This window comes from Passer montanus, unplaced genomic scaffold (assembly GCF_014805655.1).
Source record: "Passer montanus isolate IOZ18808 unplaced genomic scaffold, ASM1480565v1 scaffold95, whole genome shotgun sequence".
NCBI lineage: Eukaryota > Metazoa > Chordata > Aves > Passeriformes > Passeridae > Passer > Passer montanus.
The window spans coordinates 284,531-299,251 of NW_024374923.1; positions in this window are offsets into that span (position 1 = coordinate 284,531).

Consider the following 14,721-nt stretch of genomic DNA (forward strand, 5'->3'; position numbering starts at 1 on the left):
TTCATAAAGATGAAGTTACTGAATCTGAAGAACCCAAACATGCACACAGTCTTAGTCAAAACCCCACAAACATATGAAAATAAAATACTTAATTTGTAAAACAGACCATAATAACAATATTTTTCACCCAAGAAGTTGCCCATGTGTTTTTCTTACTGGATTTAGGGCCCCTTCCTAGCACTTGGCATCTAGAGCAGGTTTTTGCTGCCTCTTCCCCCTGAGACCAAGCTGATCCAGTCACCCTCATTTCATTTGTATGCATTTTCCCAGAATTAAACACTATGGCTGTATGTGGTCTATAGCAAAAATACGTCCTCGGTTAAAGTGGAAGGTGCTGTCCCTAAGCTTCCAGCACCACTCCAAGATGAGGCTCCAGAATTTTGATAGCAGGGAGCTTCCAAAGAAGCCTTGTTACCAGCCATAGCTGTGTTTCTTGAGAAACCTTCCTTACACACTATTTTAATGTTTCTACACTACAGCAAGGATTTCCAGGGAGCTGTTGGGGCAGCAGTGCTCAGCACAAGTGAGCACCCTCAGGCTACCCCTGAACAGCACAAGGGGACAAGGCAGGACTGGGGAACCCCTGCAGACTGCTCAGGGAGGGCAAGGCTTGCTCCCACACAAGTTAACAAATCACAGCTGCACCCTGCTGCAAGAGGCTCCTCAGCCCAGCCAAGGGGAGCCGTGAGCACAAAGAGCAGGAGATGCTACTGTGGTTCCACAAGCTGTGCTGAGCAGCAGCTCTCATTTAATCAAATGTTATCTCCAGAAACCACAGCTGCAGCTGAGGCCTCTAAGAAACACAGCTTCTCCTGGGAGCCCTTTCCCATGCTTCAGTGAGAACATCAGAATATTTGTCTGGGTGATGTGCCAGCAGTTTGGATTTGTACCTGGCATGTTAGCAAGTAGAAAGCTGCAGTCTGCAGGGTGAGGGAGAAGGACCTGCCCTATGCAATACCCAGCTCCCCATGATCCTCAAGAGCTTCCTTCTGGAAACTCTCCTGCTTACACTGCTTGGATAGTTTTATTCTAATAAAAAACAGGTTCAAAATAACACAATGAGTAAATAAATGCCAAATTCGTCATACATGCAAAAGTCAGAGAACACATGTAAGACACACTGCACGAGCTATGGGCTGCTGTTTCTAGCAGTTTGAGAATCAAGTTGTTGACACAAAACCTCCTCCAGACCCTGGTTTGTGCCACTGGATGATTCATACACAAGAAACCCAAACCCATAACACATCAAGACTTTTTGGGCCTTACCTAAATAGAGAAACTAGAAATTAGTTACATTTCCTATTACAATTTATTATCAATCTTGTTTCTAAGGTACTTAAAAATATTTAAGTCTTCCATCAACACATAATAAAAAGAAAGATTTTCATGTGGTTTTTATCTTGGTCAGAACTTCAACAAATATTTACCACTCCCTCACTGACCAAAATCATTGCAAGGATTCCAAGGCAGAAGTTTAGGAAAACAAGAAAAAAATCTTTACAATATCAATAGAGAACTCTTTTTTCCTAACTTTGTGATCAAAACATCTTTGAGCAAAGGGAGCCCTTCATGCCACCCTCAGCCTAAGCAGTCTGAAACAAGCCATGCAATTACTCTGTGGCACAGCATGCACTCAGAAGCTGGAATGCTCATGTTCCTCCTTTCCTGTGATTCAATTTTAACTAAACAGCCTTAATTCAGGGACCTTCTCTTCCAGCTGGCCTGGCTGAGACGGTTTTGATGCTAGCCATCTAATTTTAAGGTGCATTTCATATTTAACTCAGGACACTTTTTTTTTTCTGTTGTTATTGTATAGAGGTAGAGAGGGAGTGATATCTTGAGAAATGCTTTCCCATTTTTCAACTGCAGTCAAATATTGGGCAAAATTCTGAACAGTCATTGATAATTTTTCCTTTAGCTTGATGATCCAGCTGCAGGGGAACGTACAGATGTGAATGGGAAAAGGACAGCTAATATTTCAAGAACATTTTGGAAACAATCTCTCAATATCACACTAGCAATGTATTGTTGGTTCCCAGTTAAACATCTTTGGAAAATCTGTTATCAAGGATAAATTACCAAAATTTATATGTTTTGAATGTATAGGACAGTTATTTCTGTCATTTACTAGAAGAAGAACCTTAAGCACAAATTTTTAGCTTCAAATGCCATGCAGCCAGAACACCTACTGTTTTATACAAGTACTTCTTTAATATTAGATATTTCTGGCATTCACAGCTGTCTTCAGTGGCAATTGCTTGAAAATCATTTTGCTATTCTTTCTGTATTAAGAAATCAATTCCCCTTTTTTATCATTTATCTATCCAAAGATCCTTCTAATTTATTATCAGTTCATTAATGTACTGCCTACTGCCTTTTAAGATCATTAAAGAAGTTAAATAATATCTTAAACCTTCTTCCTCAGCATTTTGTGCCTCAGAGTTGTATTGTATATAAGTGATTAAATTCACCTTACTGTTTCAAGTCCGGTCACCCCTCACCTCTCCTCATTTTTTTTAAGGGGAAAAGATTTGAATCTCCAGCTTTATAATTTTAAGTATAACTAATAATTTCTTCTAGAGATCAGTCATCCTCTATTCATCAAACCACATGTCTTCCCTTCTTTCAAGCAGAAATTTCTTAGATATTTCTAAGACTCTACCAGGATGAATGCCAGAGCCTCTCTCCATTAAGTTCCCCTGGTTACTTTTGTGTTCTGCTCCAGTAGCCATCTGGGCAAAACAAAACCCTGCCTGTCAATAGAATCCTCTCTCCAGAGAGGGGATCCAGCTGTCTTCCCTGGTCCTCACTGGACTCTGTGTATGCCACTCACCTGTACCTCCTGTCCCCAGCCAGGGAAGGAATTCTCCCTGGACCAGGTACCTCAGAGATGTTCACTCTGTGTTGGTGCCCTACTGTCAGCTGAGCCAGTGGATCTATTTCTCCATTTCAGCATGGTGATTAGCATGAGATGCACTGGCTTCTCACACATCTTTGTGACAATAATATATACTTACTGTTTCTATTGTTAAGGGGTTTTTCTTTTTGGTAATATGGAATGCCAGTTTTGAGCTGTGTTGATGCCCAAGTAATTTCTGCTTTTCCCACATTCCTGAGGCTGCCTTTTCAAGCTGGGTTTGCCACAAACAGGACTATTTCTGTGTGCAATCCTCAGCCCAAGAAAGTCTCTCACTTTGTGTCAGCAACACTTTCACTCAGTCAAGGGATGGAGGACTTTGCCTTAAATAAGGAATGACTTCAACAAGGAATGATATGCCAATTCCATCAGCTTTGGATAGCCTTTATTACTTTATCATTAATACACTACAGCAGTATGACTGTCACATCTGATTAAGAAGACGTTTCGTCTAACTTAATTTACACACCACAGATCTAAATTCTTCTCCCGTTTTCTCTCCAGTCATTCAATGCCCTGGGAACTCTCTGCACACAGTCCATCCCAGCTCACCCACAGAGTTCATTATAATACATCAGGCTATTCTCTGACGTGTCTCAGAATAAAGCTACAACTTAATGCCAAGCACAAGATTAAATGCTCCGCTCAAAGAATCAGATTCAGTCAGTGTTCAAAGGAGAGTGCTTTAGTGAATGAGATGCAGCAAAGCCAAAAACACCTTCCCAAGAGCTGGCTTCTGCCAGGACAGCATGCCAGGTTGCTGAACAACACAAATGCCCTGCTCTCATTTCCACCCTGTAACACACCATCTGTTTTTACTACTTCTAGCTATCTGGCAGGCCAGACGTCAGGAAAACCACTGTAGTGGCTTTGGTTTGTTAATTTGAGATTACATGACACCCACAAAGTTGCGTTCTGACAAACAAACCTCAGCAATTCTCTATTCCAGCTTGCCAGTTGTCTGGAAAAGATGAGAGGGAACAGTTGTGAGGCATGTCAGATCGAGGTGAAGGCTAAGAGAAATCACTCTCCCAACTGGAAGTGACTTGGTTTCAGATTAAGTAAAACAAATCCCGTTGATACAAGCAGCAGGAGGGCTGTGTTAGCTACTTGAGAGATAACTGTCCCAGTCCATCATCTCCATCATGGGGAGATGACTTAGACTTGTTCTACCTCTCCTAACAGCAGGGCAGAGTAACATCTACAGAGAGAACTTCCTGTGCTAGGACTAATATGTATCTCCCGAGACAAATGCCAAGGCATGGACTTCAGTAACACAGGCTAAGGCACAAGCCAAGGCTTACTGAGAACTAAAAGCAAGCCATGAACAGCCATGGCAGAGGACTGGCTCTACAAGCAGGTATTGCAAACCTCACTCTGAGCTGAAAGAAATATTGTATTTAAGATCAGTTACTGCTTCAATTAAATGAGGTCAAGGATCACACAGTATCAGTCAAAATGCCAAACTATGTCACTTCCTTTAATGCTCTCCAGCTTTTTTTTTTTTTAAACAATACTTGGCCAGACAAAAGTACATCATTAACTAATTGGTATGATGTATTCCTTTAACTCTCCAACTTCTGTGCTTGGCAGAGTATTCATAGTATTACAGACACTTATTACAGCAGCAACCTGGATCTAAATATAATTTAGAGATTTATAACTCTATTGGAAACCTTATCAGTGGTGGATTTGCAAACTGTGATGTGATTTTTTTTTTTTTAAGGTAGGCAAACCTTATTTTCACATTTCAGTTACATCATTCACACTGAAGTCACAGTACATGCATTCATCTTTGCAAACTGAGGACTCCAGTGAGGCAGGGCTCCACAGTGCATGCTGAAGATCAGCAAGCACACATTTCTGCACGGGAGTTGTCCAGGGAGAGGGTTGGAATACAGTTGCTGCATACATTTCACTCTTCTTCCAAGAGTCATCTGTTACTCAGCTACCCCAGTATACCCCAACCAATTAATCTCAGCTCACAGTGGATAAGGACTAGCTCCGCCAGCCTGCATGGCCTGAGCGCCATGCCTAGTGTTTGCCTTTTCCCTTCAAGGAGTACAGTTTGCTCTTAAATAAGAGGACATCACCCTTTGTGTGTCTCGGTGCAGATATCTGAGGTTTTCAACTGTTTCCAGCATCACGGGGTATTTTTCATGTCAGCTTCCTATGAATTCCTCAACAGCATGTCATCTGTTGGTGAGGTATACATGACTTGCTCCAAGTTTCATATACAGCAGTTACACTAAAAACAGACAAAGGCTGCTAAAGGCACACTTTCCATCTTCTGCCTTTTCATCATCTTGCTGATGCTTAGTGTCAAACTTGCAGTTCTGGCCTGCTTGCTCTGCATCTGCTGTGTATCTATCTTGAAAGCCAGAGATGGCACAGGCACAATCAATAGAGGTTATGATGGGAGGAGAGCAGCTATGAACATTAGATTGTTTTTATTACTCGTAACCAAATATATGGGGGCTAAAACCAATGTGATTTGACTGATAATATGGGTAGCTCTTAGAAACAGCAGGCAAGATGTTCCCAGACACACTGATAGGTAATAACAAGGTAAAGAGTGAAGCAACAGTTTGTCTCTTTAAGATTAATTTAGTGTCTTCATTGTTTCTTGATACAACTTCTTTTGTCAGCTATCAAGCTCTCATAACACAAGCCCCTGCTTTGAGCTGCAGTGCTGCCTAGGTGTTGCTAGCAAGCCTCTTTTATTTATTTTGGGTTTTACTGGGCTTTTTTAAGCACCATAGTAGAATGAGTTATGCTTTCTTCATGTCACAGGCCCCCTGGGCTGATTTTGTACACACAGAAAAAGAAGCTTCTGGCATTTTTCACATTTCAACCAGCAGTGGCTTGGCTGCATTATCAAAGCACGGCTGGCAGATACACAGAGCAGAGCATCCAAGACCCACCGCAGACGCTGCCTGCACAGATGAACTCATAGCACAGATACTGCTGGGCCACAGCAAGGAGGCCAGGGGAAAAATAAAAACCAATGGAGACAGGGCTGAGCCATGGCTGTAAAGAATCTGCTTTTCTTAGCAGGTGCTTTGAGCTCCAACATCTGCTGACCATATAACTCAAAGAAGCTCCTACAACTATTTACGCACATGAATGACGTGAACACAGAAATACAGTCTAAGGTTTTTTTCCCTATTACTATTCTTGGCATTGAACCCATAGAGAAGGATCAGAAACTTTTTGTCAACCAGAAAGGTTATGATAAGAAAAATACGTAATATCAACTTGTGTGTCTTGTGGAGGAATTGTCAGAGATTGTTTTAAATAAAAGATTCAATAAGACTACCTCAGGTCTTTTAGAATAGGGCTTCTTCCTACTTTTAGCTCTCTTGTATATTCAGCTCGCAGAACTGATTTTATTCAAATGAATTATTACCAACATCATTTAAAAGAGGATTTTGCTTCTATTTGTCATGGAATTCATTAAAAAGAAACAAAAGCTTTCAAAACACTCAGATTACCTCAAGCTGAACTTCATCAGCTGTCAGGTCACATGGTTGTGTTATTTGTCATGTAATTATAAAATGCAAGCAAGTCCTCATAAAATTGATTTTCTATTCTACACCTACTCACTTATCCCTCTCTCTTACAGCAATGAGCTCCTTACATCTTTGGAAACTATCATTTTTTGCACACCTTTACAGAATACTCTTTTCTGGTTTGGAAGGTTTCATGCTTTAATTGTTGTCCTGGCCAAGAAAAAAATATCTGTTGAACATGTACATGTGTCTCTAATAAAATTTAAAAAAAAAAGAAAAATAGATATTTCATTCATGGGGACTTAATTATGTGAAAGCCATAACTAAGCTAAGCTGAAGTGTTCTTTGATAACCTTGAATAATGATTAATTTGCAGCATTTTCCTTTTCCTCCTGGTACACATCTTGTGTACATCACATAGCCTTTCTGCTGATATGGCTTGAGACAAAGCCATTTCTAGCCACCTCTGGCACAAAAAGCTGGAGTGTCTGTTTGGTATCTGGCACAAAATGCATCTTGCCCCATCTGATACTCACAAGGCCAGAACACAATCCCTGTTTTCTGCTGGGCTTGTTTCTGTGAGACATAAGGCTGCACAAACCACATGTCCAAACCAAAAGGCTGCAGTGAGCTGTTCACTCTCCTCACACTCAGTCCAGGAAGCTCCTCCAGGCTCCCAGCCTGCCTGCTGTTCCCTGTCAGTCCCACTGAGCTTCTGGGCTGACACTGAGAGCCCAGAGCTGCTCCTGTTGCTCAGCCCAACCCAGCCCAAGCAGCTGGGTGGAATTAGCAAGAAGGAGAGGTCATCCTCTGTGCCACACACCTGAGCCTCCTTCCACTGGGCCCACACAGCAGTGTTTCCAGGCAAGGGGAGCCTGCATCACAGTGAATTCTGAAAATTGAAAATTCTCCCCTACCTCCAAGAGTGGGGGGGCAGAAATCAGTCTGCCAAAATAAAATATGAGCTCCAGAAGGGCTTTGAGTTTCACTGAATGCTTGTTTTAGACACAGATACAAGTGACATCCTACAGGCCCTTTCCAATGCAGACAGTGCCAGATATCCCCTCTCTTCAGTCTCTGAGGATATACAGTTGACAAGCAGCCCCACTTGGCTCCTGGTGACTCCATCCTATCAGCTGGTCAGGTCTGTGATTTAGCCTTTCATTTGGTAGGCAATTTTATTTTTCTAGTGCTTCCTTATTCTTCTTTCAGTAACACACAGAAATGAAACAACAAAGTTCCAAAGAAAACATATGAAGGCTGTTTTTTTGTAGAACAGTCTTAACAATGGGGACCATGGGCATTGTAGCCAATTCCAAAAGAACTTCTGTTCCTTGATGAAGATTTCATATAAGGTGGAAAATCATCCATTGCCCAGCTGCAGTGTCAGCTGTTTCCTACTCCCTGCCGTGGATGCCAAAACTACCACCACACAGAGATACACCCATGGCCTGGCATGAAGTGCCCCCTCCTCTGCAGTGGGAAACTGCACAGCTTACAGGCAGGATCTGTGGCTCAAGATCCTGAGTTCACAATGCTTTTTGCAAAAAAAAAAGAAAAAAAAATCCCACATCAATTTTCATCGGCACTTTTTCAAATTAATAGCCTAATACATTGGAGCTACTGGTTAAATTCAAAGTGTCAAATGTTTTCCTTGTTGTATCCTGGCACTGATGAGATACAATCTGTGCAGTCACTTGGAATGCCTAAGAACCCGCTGCAGAAAATGCTCTGTTATGCTGTCAAGAGTAATGGCCGAGTATTGAAAAATAACTGCATGTAGCAGTCTACTCACAGAAGAGATATTATAGACAGATACAATCATGTTTATTAAAGGTCATCTATCCAAAGCAGTGCAACATATCACTGGGCTAGTAGAGAGCAAGTGCTGAGAGTTTTAATAAAAAGAATTAGGACTTCTATAAAAGGACATCCAAGTTGAGAATGTTCATGGACTTCAAAAAAACCCAAACAACAAAAAAATCACTTGTCTCTTTAGAAAATACAAGCAAGTCTAGAATTCACCCTCATAATGCATGTGAACAAAAAGTATATTTGGAGCAAAGTACAAAACTACCACCTAAGAGCAGTAAATCATACCATAGAAAATACACTAGAGAAAAAATTTACCAGACTCAATTTGCTTTCCCAGATTTGAGCTCTCCTACACAATATGCTTTTGTTCTTGCCCTATTTACTCACTGTAATACTGCAAGTGATCTGAAAAAAAATCAATGGGAACATTCAAAGAATAAATGAAACAATGAAAAATAATTACTATCTACCCCCAAAGACTAATTTCTTTTATTTTAGTCAAATCTCACAAGATATCATTGAACCAAAAAATTATAATAATGATTGATATTGAATCATTATCACCCCAGATTTAACACTGGCCCTTTTGCAATATATCAGAGCAAAAAGTAGTGTAAGAAGACTGTAGAACAGTGGTAAGTATTTAAATGGTATGTGATAGCTTTATAAAACAAGTGGTGGGGCTGGAATAAAAGTAAATCCTTGCAGGAACTAATAAGCTCCCGTCTGTACAGTGGAGCTCACAAAATGGCAATACTGTGACATTAGGCTGGCACGGCAGCTGAATCTCCAGCACACCACAGCAAGCACGTGCAGGACCAAGTCTGGACTGCTGCCTCGTGCTGGGACATGCTGGAAGGGTCCTGGTCCTTGCCCAGGGCAGGATGGCTCTGGACTACTGGAGTGACACAACAGACAGACTCGTGTGGCTCGGCATCCCCGAATGGGTTGCGGGTGCCCATTTCATTCAGAGCTTCTCTGCACCTCTGCCATAAGGAAGTGAATAATGCTGCACAAATTTAGGAAGAGATTTCTTCAGAACCAGGAAAAAAGTAACTCCCTGTTTAGATGGGAACTCTCCTCCATTTTCACATCTTGGCAATGCCCAGATTCCTGGTAATTCCTTGAGTGCTTGGAGGAGGGGTCAGGAAATTTCATGCTCCAGCGGTCAGGAAATCTGTACTCCATGTCTATAACCTCTCTGCAACAACTGTGACCACTGCTTTTACCCTCAACTTTCTTCCACCCATCCCGGCACCTCTTTCTTTGTCATTTGAATATATATTTTCCCTGCCAGCTTTGAGGCATGGCAAGACCCTCCTCTGCCTGCTCCTCAGATTTCAGCACAGAGCAAGTCCAAGCCCCAAGTGCTGCATGTGTTTCCAGTCTCTTCTGAACCCTGCTGAGCAGCATGAACACAACTAAGATGGACAACTGCTCCTGAGCTGCCAAAATTAAGCCATGATTCCCACACAGAATCTATCACTGGAGCCAAAGCAATAGCACAATTATGCCTGTGTATTGCATGGGCTGCTCTCCAGGACTAATGTGCTTCAGGTCTTAGTCTGCTGTAATAAAAACTCAAATACTAGCAAAACAAATAATTAACACTAGCAAAGTGCCTGTATTATCAGAGTCCTGAGCAAACAATGGCTGACAGAGATATTGCCTCCAAAACAAACAAGGTCAGATTACACGCCAAAAAGTTAGAACACAAAAGTATGCTCCAGAAATTCTGAAGGTAAAACTAATTAGGAATATCAACATAAAATACAACCTTTGCTCTGAAGGAAGAGCTACTTCTTTGTGAATAAAACAAGTGCAGTTCATTAGTTTAAAAGGGAAAATGTCTCAGACAAGATATGGATGAATAAAAATAGAAGTCAAAAAGTTAAAAAAATAGTTACATAGAGAAATACACACATTTGGCAGCCTTTTGCTATCACAGAGAAACCTAAAATTAGAACACCTTTATCTAACCAAAACTGAATTCTACTTTCCCTCCTCAAACCAGCCTAGCTTATGTGGCCAGCTAGGATGTCATTCCTGGGTGCAAAAAAAGCCTGCAGAGATCAAACTGGGTCCCAACCTGTCACCAGCAGTTCAAGTTTGGATGAAAGCATCATCCATCAGCCATCTCCACCTCAGAAGAGTTCACAAGTCAGTATAACAAGGACCTAGATGCAGATGCAGCCTGCAAGTACCTTTTACACAGGTGTCCTTCACCCCTTTTCTACTGTGGTTGATGCAAAGCCAGTTCAGAATACAAGCAGAAGGAACGTTGTCTCACCAACCATGGTTTGTAACACCAAACATCTCCAGAATAGTCTGTGGTGGTCCCTAGCACTGCTAAGATCACAGTCAGGAGACAGTCCGCACAGGAAACACCTACACCACCACCAGAAAAAGAGGCAATTGACTCTTTGAACACTTATGAGAAACATGACAATTTCTTAAGAGGTTGTAACAATGGATCTTAAAGTATTTGGCCTACTTCGTGGCATACCCAGAAAGCCTGTCTGAGCTGGATCCAATTCAAAAGAGGTTTTGCCAATGTCTTGTGCCATATGGACACACAGTTGTTTCTCCTGCCTCATAAAGTTTGCAATATGAGTTTTGACATAGAAAGAACTCTCCAGAGAGAAAGGTGGGGAGGCAAAAATCCCATTGAAAAAAATTAAAACTGACAGAAAACCCATCAAAACAAGCTGCCTGGCCTGAGTAAATTTAGTTAAAAGGTATCAAGGCCACATTCTTCGCTACAGCTCATTACTACAGCATGAAAGCTTGTTGTTTGGCCATCAGTTTCCTATTTCAGACACCATTTGCTTGAATGACCTTGGTCAAGTCACTTAGTACTTGTTCACAAGCTTCCTACCCTTAAATTAAAGATATGGGCCTTCTTCCATAACCATCAGACTTATTAAGGATACAATCTTCTTAGACAAGCAGGCACCTCTGATCACATTTGCAAGAAGTCCTAGGTTTTGCTCACCTTTGCTAGTCTTTAACACATTTTTAACAGTGCCTCAAGCAGTTAAGACCAAAAACTACTACTGGTTTCATCCTCAATAAACCTAAGCACTCAGCTAAGCCACAATATTAAAAAAAGGAACTAGTCCAAGTTTAAGGTTTACTTAGATTGGCCAAACGAAGGAGCTTTGGGTGACTTAAAGATTCCCAAAATCTAAAATGATACCCGAGAAAAATCTAAGATGAATTATATTATTTCCATTTATATCTCTCAGGATAAAAAAAAAAAAAAAAAAAAAAAAAAAAGAAAAAAAGAAAAAAAAAAACCCAAAAAAAACCCAAAAAAAAAGTGATTGTATTTCTTTCTCCTCAACTCGTGGCTAGATTTGATTTACACAAGGTAGCAAGGCAGGGAGAGCTGCCTGGCTGCCTTCAGTAATGTCTGTAGAGTTCTCACATTCTGCAGATCCCAGACTCCACCACATTTATGAAGACTGGGGGTGCCTACTTCACTACCAGTGCCCTTGGACAAATGCTTCCCGTTTCCTACCTTTGAGCCTGTATCTTTCCCACTCCTCACCCCAGAGCCTGTGAGGGAACACGTCTACTCGTTCACAGAGCTCTAGTCCTTTGAAGTGCCATTGATAATCAAGCCTTGGGGAGCCTTCTGAACCCTAATGGCACCCTCAAACACAACTCAGTCCACACTACAAATAAACTTGCTCTGGTGAACCTGCTAGTGGCTTCAGCACACTAACATCAGCCTACCTCTGAAAAAAGGGCTCAGCAGCACAGGCATTGCAAAGGAAAATAAAATCCTCAGCATGGAGCCCCAGAGAAGAAAAACAGTGAGATATTTCAATCTAGCCATTTCTTTTTGAATACTTGGGTGTTCTTTATGGAGGGAATTTCCCCCTCTCCCGCTCCCCACCAGAAGTGTCCAAAGTGTTACTCACTTTATTTACAGAGCTTTGATGTGAGCCTCCAAATTTTTAGTTCAGCCTTTAAGAATGTGAGGGTCAACTGATTTTCTTTCTGGGGAAATTAGGCTGAATTTCATACGACCATTTATACCAAACAAGGAAATACATGAAGGAATTCTACTTTAATTCAACAGCAGGATTTAAAATCTAAGTTTAAAATCACTCCACCAACACACATACTTTCACTGATTATTTTTACATGCAGAACATGTTTGGCCAGTACAAATGAGCATCATTACAAGATCTGGTTGTGCTCAGTAGTCCAAAGAAAATGACATCCTTCCTGGACAGAAGTTAGGATCCTCACTTTGCAGTGGGAGAGGGCTGAAAAAATAGCAAGTCAAGAAATAACTGGAGTCCTTGAAAAAAGTCAAGCTTGACTTTCAAGCTGTGCCCTCAGAGGTAATGTCTCCTGCTGAGAGGCCACCACTGGAACTGAAACCACGCAGATCTGAGCAGATTTTCCACCCACAGGTAGGGCTGCTTCTACATGATGGATTCCCACCCTTCAGGTAACAGTAATTGCTCTGAACTGCATCAAGTACATGCTCATAGCCCCTGGCATTTCCATTTATTTATTTTGATTTACTGACTTCATTGGCTGGTGTCTGAGCCATTTTTTCCCCATGGCTACAGCAGCCTCTCAAGTATGAAGTCTTTCAGTGAGAGAACAATTTTAATGACACATTGAGTGCTCATTTGTAAAAGCAATCTTAGTCTCATTAAAACTTTCAGCAGTTATATCATCCAGAAATCTTGTAGCAATCATGACAACAAATTGTCTAATAGGAACAGGAAGAGGATCCCTCCTACCTGAGCTGGATGGATTCTGGCTAAAATCAGTCAGGGACAAAGGCAGAAAACTCTGCATCTACAAGATTTGAAAGAACAAATGTCTCTGACCCTGGAGTCAGATGAACCATTAAAACACAGCTATAAATCAAGGAGCTGACTCTGCAAAACATTCCTGACTTCAAATCCTCCTTCCTGTTGGGAAGCACTGGAAATGGTCAAACACAACAGGCTTTGTAAACATATCAACATAGCATGGGGGAGCAGTGTGTACAACCATTTCATGTTCCCTCATACCTCATCCCTGAGCCCATGCCTGCAGGGGCATCCCACACACAGCTCTCTGCCAGACACTTCTTCCTTCCAAAACCTGGAAGGGAAAGGGAACTGACTGAACTCATGCCCTCAGACACTGAGGTTTTACTTGAAGCACATTCACCAGTAGAATGTCTGTACTTCTCTAGCTGACCACAGGTAAATACACACACAGAGCAACATTGCAAGCACATTTATAACATGTACAAGTCTAAGGCCTACTGTTCTTGAAGTGGAAAACTAAAAGGTATTCCTTTCTCTGCTAGTTCATCTTGGGCAAGCATTGCCTTGAAACTGAAGTAGCTTGGACATTACCAGCAACAAAACCATTTATGTAAAGAATTCATTCCTGTACCTGCCTTCCAATTTTCAATCAAATAGTACTGAAATTTGTCATCAGATCAGTGGCTGCCCTGCTCTTTGGGTCGTAGACAGACACCAAGAATGTCATTTAGGGTTTCACTACAAGGAACAGAGTCCCATGTGCCTTGCTGTATTAAACTGAATTCACCTCTGATATTTAGGCTGCCCTTGAGTAATAAAGAAGCAATCAGGTACCCCAAGTGGAGGCTGCATGGGGACAAAACAGTCCTTACTTATAATAACAGAGCATTTCCTTACTTAACTCACTCAACAGAGAAACAATATCCACTTCAAGCTGTGAAAGAGACATCAAGCTGGTCCCTGCCCCAGCAAACTTGTGCTCAGGCAGCATTAAAATAATCAAGTAATACAGTTTAACTGTGACATGGTTTCAGTGCATCTGGCATCCCACTGGTGAGGGCTGAAGCTGCAACACAAGCCAACACTTCGATGTCTTCATCTATACTTAACTAAGTGTGAGAGTGAGCTCACACAAAGGGCCCAAGGTCACCCTGCATTTGTTCTACTCACAGCAAAATGCATCAGATGCTTGGCTTAAAGACAACAGCTGTCTAACTCTTACCTTTTCCTGTACCTATTTATGAGAGAGAAAACTTAAATGTGGTTAACTTTCTGAGCTTAGAATTCCCAACTTCAAGTCTGAAGTACAATATTTTGATTCATATTTGCTAATCACAGTTTCTAAAATGTTTATTTTATGAAATTTTATTTATTTATATTAAATTCTTCTGCATAACTTCACTGTGAATCACTAGCAGGTATAGAAAATTAAACTTAAAACACTTGGATACTTATACACAAGGTAAAGTGTCACACAAACTCAGTTTAGCATCTAAGCCATGCTAATCTTTCAGAGTGTACATGTGTGTATATACCTTTTTAAAAATTCTAATTATATATGTTATGTATACACATACACAGAATTTACTATACATGTTTCCAGCATTATAAATAGTTATCTATCTCACATCTATTCCCAAGAAAGAATTCCAGGCCTTGAAACCTGCAAAACTCTTTGTGTGTACTTACT